This window comes from Centrocercus urophasianus, unplaced genomic scaffold (assembly GCF_019232065.1).
Source record: "Centrocercus urophasianus isolate 14NV4802_14NV808 unplaced genomic scaffold, USGS_Curo_1.0 seq_17, whole genome shotgun sequence".
NCBI classification, from domain to species: domain Eukaryota; kingdom Metazoa; phylum Chordata; class Aves; order Galliformes; family Phasianidae; genus Centrocercus; species Centrocercus urophasianus.
In genome coordinates this window covers 3,900,682-3,913,181 of record NW_024884722.1, presented here as the reverse complement: position 1 = coordinate 3,913,181, position 12,500 = coordinate 3,900,682, and the positions used below count along the sequence as shown (strand labels likewise).

The window sequence follows — 12,500 nt, the reverse complement described above, 5'->3', positions numbered from 1 at the left end:
GTAGCCTGCTGTGACAAAGGTTTCCCACCAGCCCAGCCCAGTTTTTGTCTATCTGGAGAAAGGATGAACTCCCTGGTGCTCTCAGCTCAGCCTCCTGCTAATGAGCACCCTGCATTTTACCTGGGAAATATGAAAAATTACAAAGGAAGGTCAGAGATTAGGTAAAAGAGTTGAGCTAAGGCAGCGTGAAACCACAGGCAGCAGTGAAAGATTTATTTTGCTGGATTTATATCAGCTCTTTAGGCCAGATTCCAGGTCTTGCAGCTACAATTCACGGTGGAAAACACTGCAGCTGGGCTCTTCATCCGAGCCGGCATGGGAGCTTTATCACCCTTGTCCAGTTGGATGCTGCTCCTTATTTGCCAGCCCAGCCAATGGTGATTAAATGGCATTTCTCAGCGTGCAGGTTGGAGCATTATTAGCTCTTATCTCTAATTGCCATCGTTTTGAAAGTGTTTTGAACAGATGGCTGTAAGAGAATAAGAGTGAAAAGAGATCTTTTTATACCTTTGACTAGCAAAAAGTGCTTGCTGGGATGCTAGCTCAAACTTGTGGGGTTAAATGTGGGGAAAATGGACCAAGTACGACCCTGGCTTCTGCAGGGGAGGCATCGAGGGATAGCAGGGACACCCAGACTACCCAGGACTGTTCCTCACTCACTGCCTGTTTGCTGCTAGGGGTGCTGTGATTCACCTTGCACTGCTGAGCACATCCCTTTGCCACACGTCTACCTGCACCGCAGGGAAGGATTCAGCCCACTCCAGTCACCTGCAGTGTGGTCAGGCTTTGTGTTCACCTACTGTTCCAGGTGCACCTGTATTAAATCATTGCCATTCAAGCAATCAAGCTCATTACTAGATTATGTGTTATAGGATCTGGGTGCATAAGCCCTTAGCACAAAAAAAATTCTCTTATTTTGCTAACTACCTAAACATAAAACTGCAAAGAAAGAAATTGTTCCCGTGACTCATATTTTTCATCATTTGGTCATTAAATAGTGATGGATATGAACCTATAAAGTACCTAAACCGAACCTTTTAACAATCCATGAGCAATACTATCATTTCTTTAATAGAACTTGCTGGCCGTGCCTTTCTCAGATGCCATTTGTCATTTTCAGCATGCAATAATCAATAACTTGGCTTTGAAATAAATAATATAACAGTCACAATATATTATCATTCAGGCTGGCCTTATACTAACCGTAAGACAAGACTTGGAGAGATGAAAACTTTAGGTAAATGCCAAAAATGAAATAACCGGAGCTAAATGAACAAGAAGCTTTGCCTAGTTTTGCTTCCAAATTAATTTGGACTTTCCTCGTATTTAGGAAACAGCATCTTCTGGATCATCTGACTTCAGGCTGGTGACAACTGCCATCCCCTGGATCCCTTTGCCACAGAGCTGATACAGCATCGCTCTCCCAGCTCCAGGTCAGCAAAGGCACATTAGCACCAGCATCAGTCTGTTGTTATTCACCGGAGCAATTAAACACATGCTAAGTTTTAAACATATGATTGTTACATTAAAATCAATAGGGCCCAAGAGCGCGCCTAGATTAAACGTGTTGCTAAACCCAGCTGGAGTTTAGAAAAGCAGCTCCATGGCTAGATGACTAAATCCCAGCAAAGTTTGGGAGCACATTGGGTGCAGTCCGTAGGCTTGCAGACTGTGGTGAGTGTGGTGGCATGTGCTCATGAGGACCTGAGCTGCGACCTGGGCAAAACCAGCGCTGTGCAGCCTGCCTGTGCCACGTGATAGGGTCCATGTCACACACGTCTGGGCCCAAGGCTACCACACACTGTAGGCATGTCTGTAAACATCAGTGTAGATGTAAATGTACACTACCACTTTATGAATTCATTTGTATGAGCAGGAAGGACAAGATGGAGGGCTAAGTCACGGCACAAGTAGGGTGCAAAAGCAAGCTTAGCTCTACATTTATGTCTTTGGCTGGGCCTTACTCAAAATCCTAGAATGGCCCGTATATATTTATTTCCTTGTTTGAATTTGCAGCAAGATTGCAATAACCTCTGGCCAACCTTGGCTGCTGATTTTGAACTTCTAACCAAAAGTAAGCCTGCAGTTTCATTTCTGAGCTGGGAACAACTTGATTGCAGGAAGTGGAAGAAAACAGGGGCAGGTAGGTGCCTAACCCAAGGTATTCATTTAGTGCCTCCTATTCGTACTCATCTTGACAATGGCACTTGACTTTAAAGCAAGTTCTGCTCGATGCAAGTATCTGCAGTTGGTCCAGTGGAAATCAGTGTGATGATATATATATGGGTAATGTTCATTGCACAGGATTTCAATAAGGCTGTCCCCTCTTATCCATAACAAAAGAGGAAAGCGCAAGGGACTTGGGAGCAGCAGAAAAGTGAGAGTGCAGCATTGAGGTGGGGAGAAGCCGTTCATCCTGTGGGGCCAGTGCTACTGCCTGCTCCTCCTGCTTCTCCTGCCAAGGGTGGGGAAGCAGGCAGGGCTGTTCGTGCAGCCGCGAGCTCCCTCTGGCTCCTGAGCCATCTGCACTGCATGGCCGTTGGTATTTTCTGATTAAGGAGAGAGCCACAGGCTCCTGCCTGGCAAACTCATTTTTATGTCTTGTTTCAGCACTCCCCACTGAGCTTTCTGAAGGTTTGCTGAGTCTGAAAGAGCAAGGGAAGAAGGGAAGACTTTATATAAATAAACTCTGGCAGTTCATCTTGGAGGCAGAATGTTCTCAGCAGTCGGTGTTATGGGTTCAGCTGCTCTTTCTAGATGAGATCTCCTTTGGGAAGCTGACCCAGACAGGACTGTGCCCAGCCCTGGAGGAGAGCACTCCCTGGCACCAGGCAGCTGCTGAGAGCTGCCCTGACGTCTCCCATCCTCAGTCCCAGGCTGAACGCACACCTCTGTGAGCTGCTGCCTCCAATCAACCCCTGCTGTAAACACCTGTATTCCTTGGGTGCCACTTAATTACTGAGATTTAGTTATAAACAACAGAAGTTCCCATTTTCAGGTCTGAGCAGCCCTTGTCGCTCATGTGGTTTGAGTTGATGATAACAATTAAAACCAAACAAGCTCCACATTAAGCTGCTTACGTCCTCTGCTGCCGTTATAATCGATATGGCCCCAGCACATGCCACTCAGATGAGCCACTTTGTCTTTACCACCTTTTGGAAGTCACTTAATCACCCTTTCTTTCCCTGCCCCATCCAGACTACCAGGTCTGCAGGGCCAGAGTAACGCTGGGTTAGTGCTTCAGACCGTGAAGGGCCAGCCATGGCTCAGCTCCCCAGGAGCTCTTGTAAACACAAATAATTAATTTTATATTGTCTGTTTAAGACTTGGAAAGTGGGAGTCTGAAGGACGTGGTTTAATTTGATTTTCTCTCTTACTTTCCAACAGAATCGAATGCTACAATTAGGGTGATGATCTGTGAGAGGATGGGCTGGAAGGAATCTTTAAGACCCCCGAAGACAGTTGGAGTCTGTAGAGCATTTATCACAGGTGACACCAGCACGTGAATCTAAAAGTAGTGCCTCTGATGCTGCGTGTATATGACTGATATTAAAAATGACTGATATAACAGAAAGCGTTTCACCTCTGTTGCCAGCCAGGAAGGTAGGTCTCCAGTATTCTCAGACTTAAATGCTGCCAGTATTTCACGTTAGGATAGTCATAAAGTTAAAGGTTAATAGGCTGTACAAATGACAGAGTTTAAGGGAAAAAATGAAGATGGGAAGATTTCTAGCACTTAGGGAACATTTTAAAAATGAAGCTCCTCTGTCTAATGTAATTTTTCCTATATTCTTTCTCACACTGTTGATCATTATTGAAAATATTTCTATTTGCATAAGTGATTTCTCCTTCACTGCCCACCTCCGTTTGCTTTTTGGATGATCACTACTTCCCACAGTACATGATGAGTCATAATCCTGCTGCCTGCCATAACAGTCTGCTGCCACAAGAATGTAATGGGGCTAAATTAAAGCCATAGCCTTGGAGGGAGGATGGAAGGGAGAGATGGGAATGAGAAAGGCTTTTATTTAATTGCGAGCCATTAGAACTTGCAGGTTGAGGAGAGGGGCAAACACATGCATTGCTGGAAATGGAATTTGGATGTGTTGTTGAGATTAGCTCAACGGGTGTTGTGAGTGACAAAAAAACTTATTTCTGTGTGAGCTTTGCTGCCATGAATGGCAGGGATTCCTTTCCGTGATGCCAGCACTAGAAATGAGACTCTAATGGCGAGATTAACGTGACTAAGACAAATATTGTTACAAGGAGACTTCCAGTTATCATGTTTGCTTCTGTACTGATGAAGAGAAATTCTCCCTTGATTCCTATGGAGGCCTTGTAGAGCAACTGGGAAAGGCCATTGTTTGAGCATTGTCTCTTGTGGCACTCTGGGAATGAAACTGCAGCAAAGCACGGCTCTTCAAAACGTGCGTTCTCCAAATGTTCTTCTCTCAGTCTGATCAGTGCCTGCTGATTCTCAGGAAAAAATAGTGTGAATGGTGCTGCTGAGATCGAGATCGATCTTTTCAATTGTTTCCCAGGTACATGTAGTACACACATTATAGTGCTAAGCTCTGACAAGCAATTGGCAATGAGTGAAGGCACCTTCAAGTCAACATTTGTTCTTACTGCTTTCTTCATGTATGAAAGGGAGTCACCCAGGTAGTGCTGAATTCTGGGTGTGCACAGAATCTCCCACTCCTTGCGAGGCAAGTAAGAGGCACTGCTAGGCTTTGACATTTGGTGGCCCCAAGCAGTACTACAGCTTTTCTTCCTCTGTGTTCTTCAGCTAGCTTTTAGTTTTCTCCAACATGTCCTTAAAAACCTTCTGGACCTGAGATATACAGAAGAAGTTAGATATTCTTGATTTACTGGGTTCTGAGCAACGAAGAGTTATGAAATAAGTATGGCTGCTGGGCAAAAACCTCTACTGCTCTGGAGCTGAAATGAAATAGAGAAAGTACCTTCGTGCTCCCTCTGGTAATGAATTCTATGCCTATTCTTCAGGACCAGACCTTTCATCTGCACAGAAGCCTGAGGTTGTAGGAGATGCTCCATACACAGCTGTTAGGAAGACCAGAATGTCAGGCTTCACATTCCCTGTGCATGGGTCAAGGTAAAACTCTCTATGGCAAATGTTTTAAGGATTACAGAGGCTCTCGGTGTCCTCTAGCAGTACCTTGGTACTGCAGTGGAGCTTTCTCATGCTCTGTAGCACAACACATATTTACACAGCTCTGTGAAATTTCTAGGACTGTTGAATGGTGACATGCCAATTTCTTCCTCCTTCACTGCAGTATCTATTTTCTAGTCTTCAGTTTCTGCTGTGCTATATGTCTTCTTAGCACTATCGTATTAATTTAATAGAACACAAGATCATGAAAGCTCATGTTTACAATATGTGTAAGTACTGTATTTATTTTGCATGCGACATTGGAAAGAATGTGATAAAAATATTTTAAGAAATGAAAGCAAAGTTAAACCCACCTGCTTGTTTCTTTGTTTGGAGACTAAAATGTGGTGCAAATGAAATAAAAAGTCTGTAAGAAGTAAATTGCTTGCAGTGCAAATAGATTTCTAAGACTTTACCATTGCTTGGGTGAAAAACATTTGAAAGATCTCCAGTAATTTATTCACAGAGCATTTTCCTTGTCTAAAACAATGAGTCATGCACTGCCTTTGGGAGAGTTTGGGGCTCTTCTTTCCACATTCAAGACCCATTGCTTTGCATCTAACTTCTTGGATTCAAACAAGATTTCTTTAGGAAATGAATGTTTTTCTTGCTGATCTTTAGCCTCTGTGGGAGCTACCTCACGCATCCAGGTTGTCTGATAGGATCCTTCATCCCTCTGTATTGGCAGCTGCTCATGTAAGCAGATCTATGATGGCAGTGGGATTGCTTGTGTGAAGAAATACTCACCTAAAAGCAGAGTCCATTTTCTTTGGCCCTTTGTAATTTCTGGTTTTTTTTATCCTTCTTTTTTTTTTTTTTTTTTTTTAACAGAGAGACCAAATGGTTATAATGTTCCAAACTAAAAGACAGTTTTCTTTCGAAAAAGAGGCCATGCCTAGAAGTTGAGTGTGGAAAATGCTGCCTGTAGCCTTTTATTAGCTTCATTCACTCTATCTGCCTTGTATGCCAAGAAAAGTATAAACAAATGGCAGGGTATTGGTTTTTCAATAGCAAGGTTTAAACCGAGGTTATAAAAAACATATCCCATCTGACTGTATTTATGAAACAATTAATATTGTCAATGTCTTTTCCATCTCCTCCAAGTCACACTTACTACATAAACTTTGATATATCTCTAAGAGGAACAAAAATACCAGCCGGAGAATAAACAGGGCAGTGCGCCAGCACTATTGGAAAGGGAAACTATTTCCTTGTCTTCTTATACAATGCTTTGATATTAAAATAAACCAAGACGTAATTCTCTTGAATTTGCCTGTGAAGGCTCGGGTGATAGCAGACGAAGGGTCTTGTTCTTAGCTTGTAATGTCAGGTTCTATATGCAATTAACAATTTTCTTGCGCAGAACACTGCGCAGAACACTTTTACACTGGCAGTAAGTCTCGAATTCTCCGTTCTACCCCCAGGACCACAGCGATTTGGTGTCAGCCCTGGCCCTCATTCTGCTCCCATCTCCCGTCGTGCGCGATGGGGCGCCGGCCCCGAGTGCGGCAGTAGAGCGCCCGGCGCTGTCCGTGGTGCTGAAGGCACCGCTCCTAGGAGAGAGCGAGCGGGCAGAGCGTACCTACTGCTATTTCTCGTGTTATTGCTATCGCTGTTATCATCACTTGCAACTGTATCACCATTATAACTACATTCATTCTCCGCAAATCAGTGTTGAAATCTTCCCGGACAAAAGTAAAAATGTTTTCCTAAGAATTTCCCAAGTTTTCATGGTGAAGATCATCGTGGCAGCTTCACATTCTTGTTTTAGCGAGCTTCCCTCGCCCTTGTTTGTCACCTGAAAATTCAGGGCTGCTTATCAATAGTGCTCTGTGTGTCATGCTGCTGCAAGGCATTCCAATCGATATATTATAATTTCAGAGCTTATTAGGAAGGTGAAGGACGTTATCAAGGACATCTGGAAATTCTGATCGGTGTTCTGCAATCTCTGATCAGCTTCAGTGCTTTACAAGCATAGTCAGTAGAATGGAATAAAATCAAAATCTCTAACTCGAGAGACAGTGTCTAATCCTCTCATTCATACAAACCATTGCTGCCAATAACAGCCCCCCGTGCGCCGCCTAGCCCCCCCCCCTTCCCCCCCCCGAAAAATAAAATAAAATAAAATAAAAACAGAAGTATCATCTGCATATTTGCCCTAATGTCTTTTACCACATTCTCCATTCTTCATTCCATTGCAGCTCTCGGGCACAAAAATACATAATGAACTCCTCGTGGCAGCATGATGTGTACTGTATGTAATTTTCCTGACTGAAATATCTGAGACAAGAGTGATCTAGAGGAAGGTGAAAATACATTAAAAGTAATTTTTTGTGACAGCATTACACAAGTAACTGAGATCTCATGCTCTGTGGATGACAACACACAGTAAGAACACTTATCAGGATGGTGAAGAGAAACAGTTAGTGCTTGCTTAATACATTAGGATTATTATTTGGACAATTCTATTGCTCTGTAGATACCCAGCAGTGCTTACAGATATTGCATTTCACGCATATGCCATGTTGAAAGTGTTCCACTTTCTGTCATTTGTAATACAATTGTTTGTCTTACCTGCTGCCTTGAACAAGATGTTCTGTCATGTTGTCAGAGCCAATCATACTGTCCCCTTGCATTGTTCTTTTTTTGTGGGTCCCTAATGACTAGCCAAATATCTCCTTAGATTAGGTGAAGAAATCATCCTTGGTTCCTAACCAGCTTTGTTCTATCTCTATATGAGGAAGTAGTTTCAAGCCACCATTCTGGGGTGTAAGGCTGAACTGGTCGAGTATCCTTGGCTTAATGTAAAAAAACATCTCTTGTTGTGCAGAAAACAGTGGTGTAACTGCTCCACAGTGGCTGCACTGTTGATGAAGCTGAGTATGCATCCATGCATTGAAGGGTTTGCCCAGCAGTGGATTTAGTCCTGCTCTCCACCAACCAAGCGATGCCCTCACTCCAAACATCATTAGCACTGTTTTGTATACCTCAGAGCAGTTGGATCATTATAGATCCACTGCCAAGGGACCATGTGGGCAGGGAAATGGTATGACATACTGCTTATGTGCAGGGATTCCTGAGAGAGGATCTAGTTTTCTGTGACTAATAATGGGATTCTAATAAAAAGTTTGGCTTTTTTTTTGTTTGTTTGCCTTTAAATGAGCTCTTCCTGGTACTGAGGTTGTCCTGGCACATAACATTGCATTAATCAAGTTTGTTAACAATGAATTTCTGATATGTACTGCTTATGTTTGACTGAAGTATATTACAAACATTTTCAGTGTAATGCTTGCCTTTCTAATAGATCTTTAGTTTTTCAACCATGTAAAAGAAAAATCAGTGCATGCTACATAAACATGTACCTCTGACCCAAAGAAGGAATGTTTGGAATTTGACTCTGAAGTAAAGAACTCAGCCCAGAGCAGTCATTTTTTGGCCTCTGATGCTAACACCTTTACAGTACTGATCTGAGGACTTTTAGCAATATAGCAGAAAGAAGAAACTTCATTATTTAGGATAACACTTCCGTCCTGGAATGTGCAGAGACGTTATGTGGAAAGAAGCCCAGGAATCTTCTTTCCCCTGTTTTCTTTTGCAGAACAGGCAGAACAGTCTGCAAGCCACAGGAGGGATACGAATGCCTGAGCTGTCTCAATTTCTGAAGAGGAGATGTCCTTCCACTGCTCCAGCCAAAAGAGGCAGAAGGAGCCCCCTGCAGTGTGCACATCACTTGTGCTTCTTGGGATTCCTGAACCACTGATCTTCTCTCAGGTAAGACAGATCCGTGAATAAGTGCAAACCACACAGAGGTCTTGACATAGAAGCTCTTGCTGAAGCAGAAAATGGCCCCATCGTTCACTTATTTTACAAAACCAAGAGCTATTTTGGGGATTTGCTGACTTGGAACGAGCTGGTTCAGAATTCCATGCATTTATAACGAAAGTGCTTAGGGAAATTAGGATGACCACAGGATCTTTTAATAAAGTCCAACACGCAGCTTGCATTGGGAATGTGTGTTCAGCACAGCTCTTGTACAACTGCCAGGGATCTCAGATAGGAACGCGAGACTCCTCATAAGCAGCTGATTTTTGAGTCAATGGGCTGTAACACCTTTGAAATCAATGATTATTTAAGGACTCCTAAAACAGCACGTTGTTCAGCGGCTGTGCGCACAAACACTGGATCTATTCTATTCCCTGCTGGCTCCCAGCAAATGCATAATTTGGATCTGAGTTCTGAAGGCTGGATATGGTTTATAACTCTTGTTTCCTAGTCAGCCCAGTACAACATTCACCACACAGCTTTGGAGTTCTGTATGACTTCAGCAGGAGCTGAAAACACTCAGCGCTTTTCAGGTGTGATTCCAGGATGCTTGTGGATTTTCATGAACATGTAATTTGTGACCACAAAGAAATTTGGGATGTTTACACAGTTTATACTGGTTTTTTTCTCCCAGTCTATAGAAAATAATTCAGAGTTTATGGCTTGATATGTAAACACCAGTCTTTAGATTTAGAAGCACAAGCTGCAAAGTTGCCATTTTTCCGTTGTTCTTTGGATATTCCCATCCTTATATTGAAACAAGTAAGACGAGCTACAACAAAGTTCACTTAGATGAAATGCCAAAGAGCAGCTTATATTCTGCCTTGACATCCTCCTATGGTATTTTTCACAAGAGATCTCCTCCACTGTGTTTAGCTGACCTCTTTTCTGTGAGCACACTTGTGAAAGTGACAAACTGTGCACACACGGCCATCGTCAACACAAAGATGATCATCCTTTCTAGAAACTGGACTGGAGGGCAGGTCGCCATGACAAAAGCAAAGGATATGTTGGATGAGTGTGTGATGATCAGAGAGCATTGCATCGTCTGATACAGAGCAAGTGTGTGGTGCTGTATGGAATGAAGACTGTAGCTGGATCACATCATTTGCCCATCACTTCTGTCCCTGCGGATTTATTCCAAATTACATGGCAGTTTTCCACAGAACTTGTTTCACAGAAACGTCACAACCTGGAAATTGTTCTGCTTTCCTGTAAACATGATATCTTTGTGAGTCACAGGCAGGGCTGTGATGGGCCTCAGAATAAAAGTCTCGCAAATTAACGGTGCAATCAGGTTCAGAATGGACACTCTAATATTTGTCAGGAAAGACACTCGGCTTGCCAGGAAACCACCAGAAAGCAGATACTTGCAAGGCCTTCAGTTTCAAGGAACAAAAATGTCATTGTAAGGCATAATAAGGGAACAGCTTTAACTGTTCCAAAATACCTCCTGCTCCACGCACATTGCATACACTCCTCTGTACTCAGCCAAGCAAAACCCGAACTGGGTTACCAAGCATAACTCGCCTGCAGTTTCCCCAGCCTCGAATAAAACATCCTTATCAAAAACACATCCTGCAGCAGGCATTTCTTCTGATGAGAAAGTAGCATCCGCTTTCTGGGTAACCTCTTGTTTCCACCAAGAAGCAATTGAAAGAGTGGCAGAGAAATGGGGTGTTTCTGAGTAACTCGGATTTGACGGCAGCCCTGATGGTGTGTAACAATTTGCAGCAGGAAGGGGAGAGCCATCGCTCGTGGCTCAAAGTCTGTGGTAGTTAATCTTTGGCACTCACAGAATTGTTTTTAGCTGCCTGGGCAGCGGAACGGCAGCTCTGCAATCTGATAGCAGGAGAATTCATTTCAATTGCCTGAGTAAGTAATATATCTGCATGGGGCAAACTGCTAACTGCTTTCTCATCTCCTTCCTCCCCCCCGAATGTCCAAACCCAATGCTGTGAGGCACCTCCCAATGGAAGAAATTGTGTAAAGCTAGCCACGAAATTAAATACTGCTTTGATGGATGGTTGTTTCCTTGCAGTCGTGGGGCAAAACGCTGCAGAGCACTGGAGGAGAGCACGGGACTGGCTGTGCAGACAGTCCTGCTGCTGTCAGAAAGCTCCTGCCAGAGGAAAAGCAGATGCAAAGCTTACAGAAATCACAGCGTAGCTTCATGCTTCAGCTTAGCAGGAGTGCATCCCTTTAGAAGAATAATGAAAAAGAAGAGGCGGTACTGAGACAGGATAAATAAGGAGATAAATCACTTTGCAGTGCAATGCAAGCCAAACCTGGAAAAGAAACAATTACTTTAAATCATATCAAGCACCTATCACCAACATCGCATTTATACAATTGATCCATGTGTAAATTAGCCAATTAATTCTGAATTGGAACACTAATGAAATAATAATCATCTGTTTACAATGGAGTGGGATGAGTGTGGGTTTAGAAACAAAAGTAGAAGGAAGACTGCAGCAAAACCCCCTGGGCTCAGGGATGGGTCCCTCAGTATCGGGCTTCACGTGCAGCTGTTGCTGGGGGGCATAAATCAAAAAAAACGAGTGAGAAAAGGATATAAAAAAGGACACAGAAAGGGACATAGAAAGGGATACAGACAGATTGTTTTCTTGTTTTCTTTTTTTCCCCCTTTTTTGATGCAGAATAAAGAACTGCAAAGTGACCGCTCACTTTAGCGTCATCGCGGACCGTCTCCGTTTGTCTCTCCTGCTCAGCTTTGCCCTGTGAGTGGCTGCTGGTCCTGAGGGACCACAGGCAGATTAGGAGCCGACAGTCCTGCCCTGAAGCTGCCCCCTGCACCGCTTCCTGCCCGTGCATCTTAGTCCAGAACTGAAGAATATCCCCGCTGCAACAGACTTGCTTTGACAAATTCCTGATAAGCTTTACTTTGATGCCCTTAAATGAAACAGATGCTCAGAGGAAGAGAGTATTCCTACATACTTCTGTACCTGGATGACCCCCCATCCCCAGGATGTGCTTTGCTGATCTTAGGATCAGAAATCATACAATCATCTTCTGTTCCTGCGCCTCCCTCTTCATCTGAGCTGCTCCTTGCCATGACAGGAATGGCTGCAAACATGGATTCGTGACCCCAAATATTCTGGGGGATGCAGAACTCCTACAGAGAGCTCGTAAGCACAGCCGGTGAGAGATCTGGTTCAGATGAAAGATGTTATTTCGAATTGCAGGTGCATGTCTTTGAGAGGGAACAGCAGGAGGAGCACCAGAAATCCGTTCTATTGATCAGGGCATTAAAACATTTACAGGTAGAGCTGCGCACACCCACCTTCAGATCTACAGCTCCTGTGCCAGGAGAGATGTGTGCGGTGGATGCGCATGTGTGTCCCAAACGTTCAGAGCACACCAGAATTGAGGGGCTGTGGCAATTGATTTATTTCCTTCCTTCCTTCCTTCCTTCCTTCCTTCCTTCCTTCCTTCCTTCCTTCCTTCCTTCCTTCCTTCCTTCCTTCCTTCCTTCCGTCCTACC

At 43.7% G+C, this 12,500-nt stretch overlaps 1 long non-coding RNA gene across 4 annotated transcripts in view; it reads left to right on the top strand.

Annotated features, from left to right (window-relative positions):
- Positions 1–12,270, top strand: part of LOC122160423 — a 13,519-nt gene extending 1,249 nt beyond the window's left edge. Inside the window, exons 1-4 of one of the 4 annotated variants that reach the window (XR_006168814.1) lie at positions 1–1,433; positions 3,388–3,603; positions 8,772–8,944; positions 11,656–12,270. The exon at positions 1–1,433 is cut by the window's left edge and continues 1,249 nt beyond it. This is a non-coding gene — a long non-coding RNA (uncharacterized LOC122160423). Of the gene's footprint in view, positions 1,434–2,016; positions 2,144–3,387; positions 5,478–8,771; positions 8,945–11,655 lie in introns of those variants that run through there. The other 3 variants (XR_006168813.1, XR_006168811.1, XR_006168812.1) reach the window with 3 other exon arrangements.
- Positions 12,271–12,500: the final 230 nt, after the last annotated feature.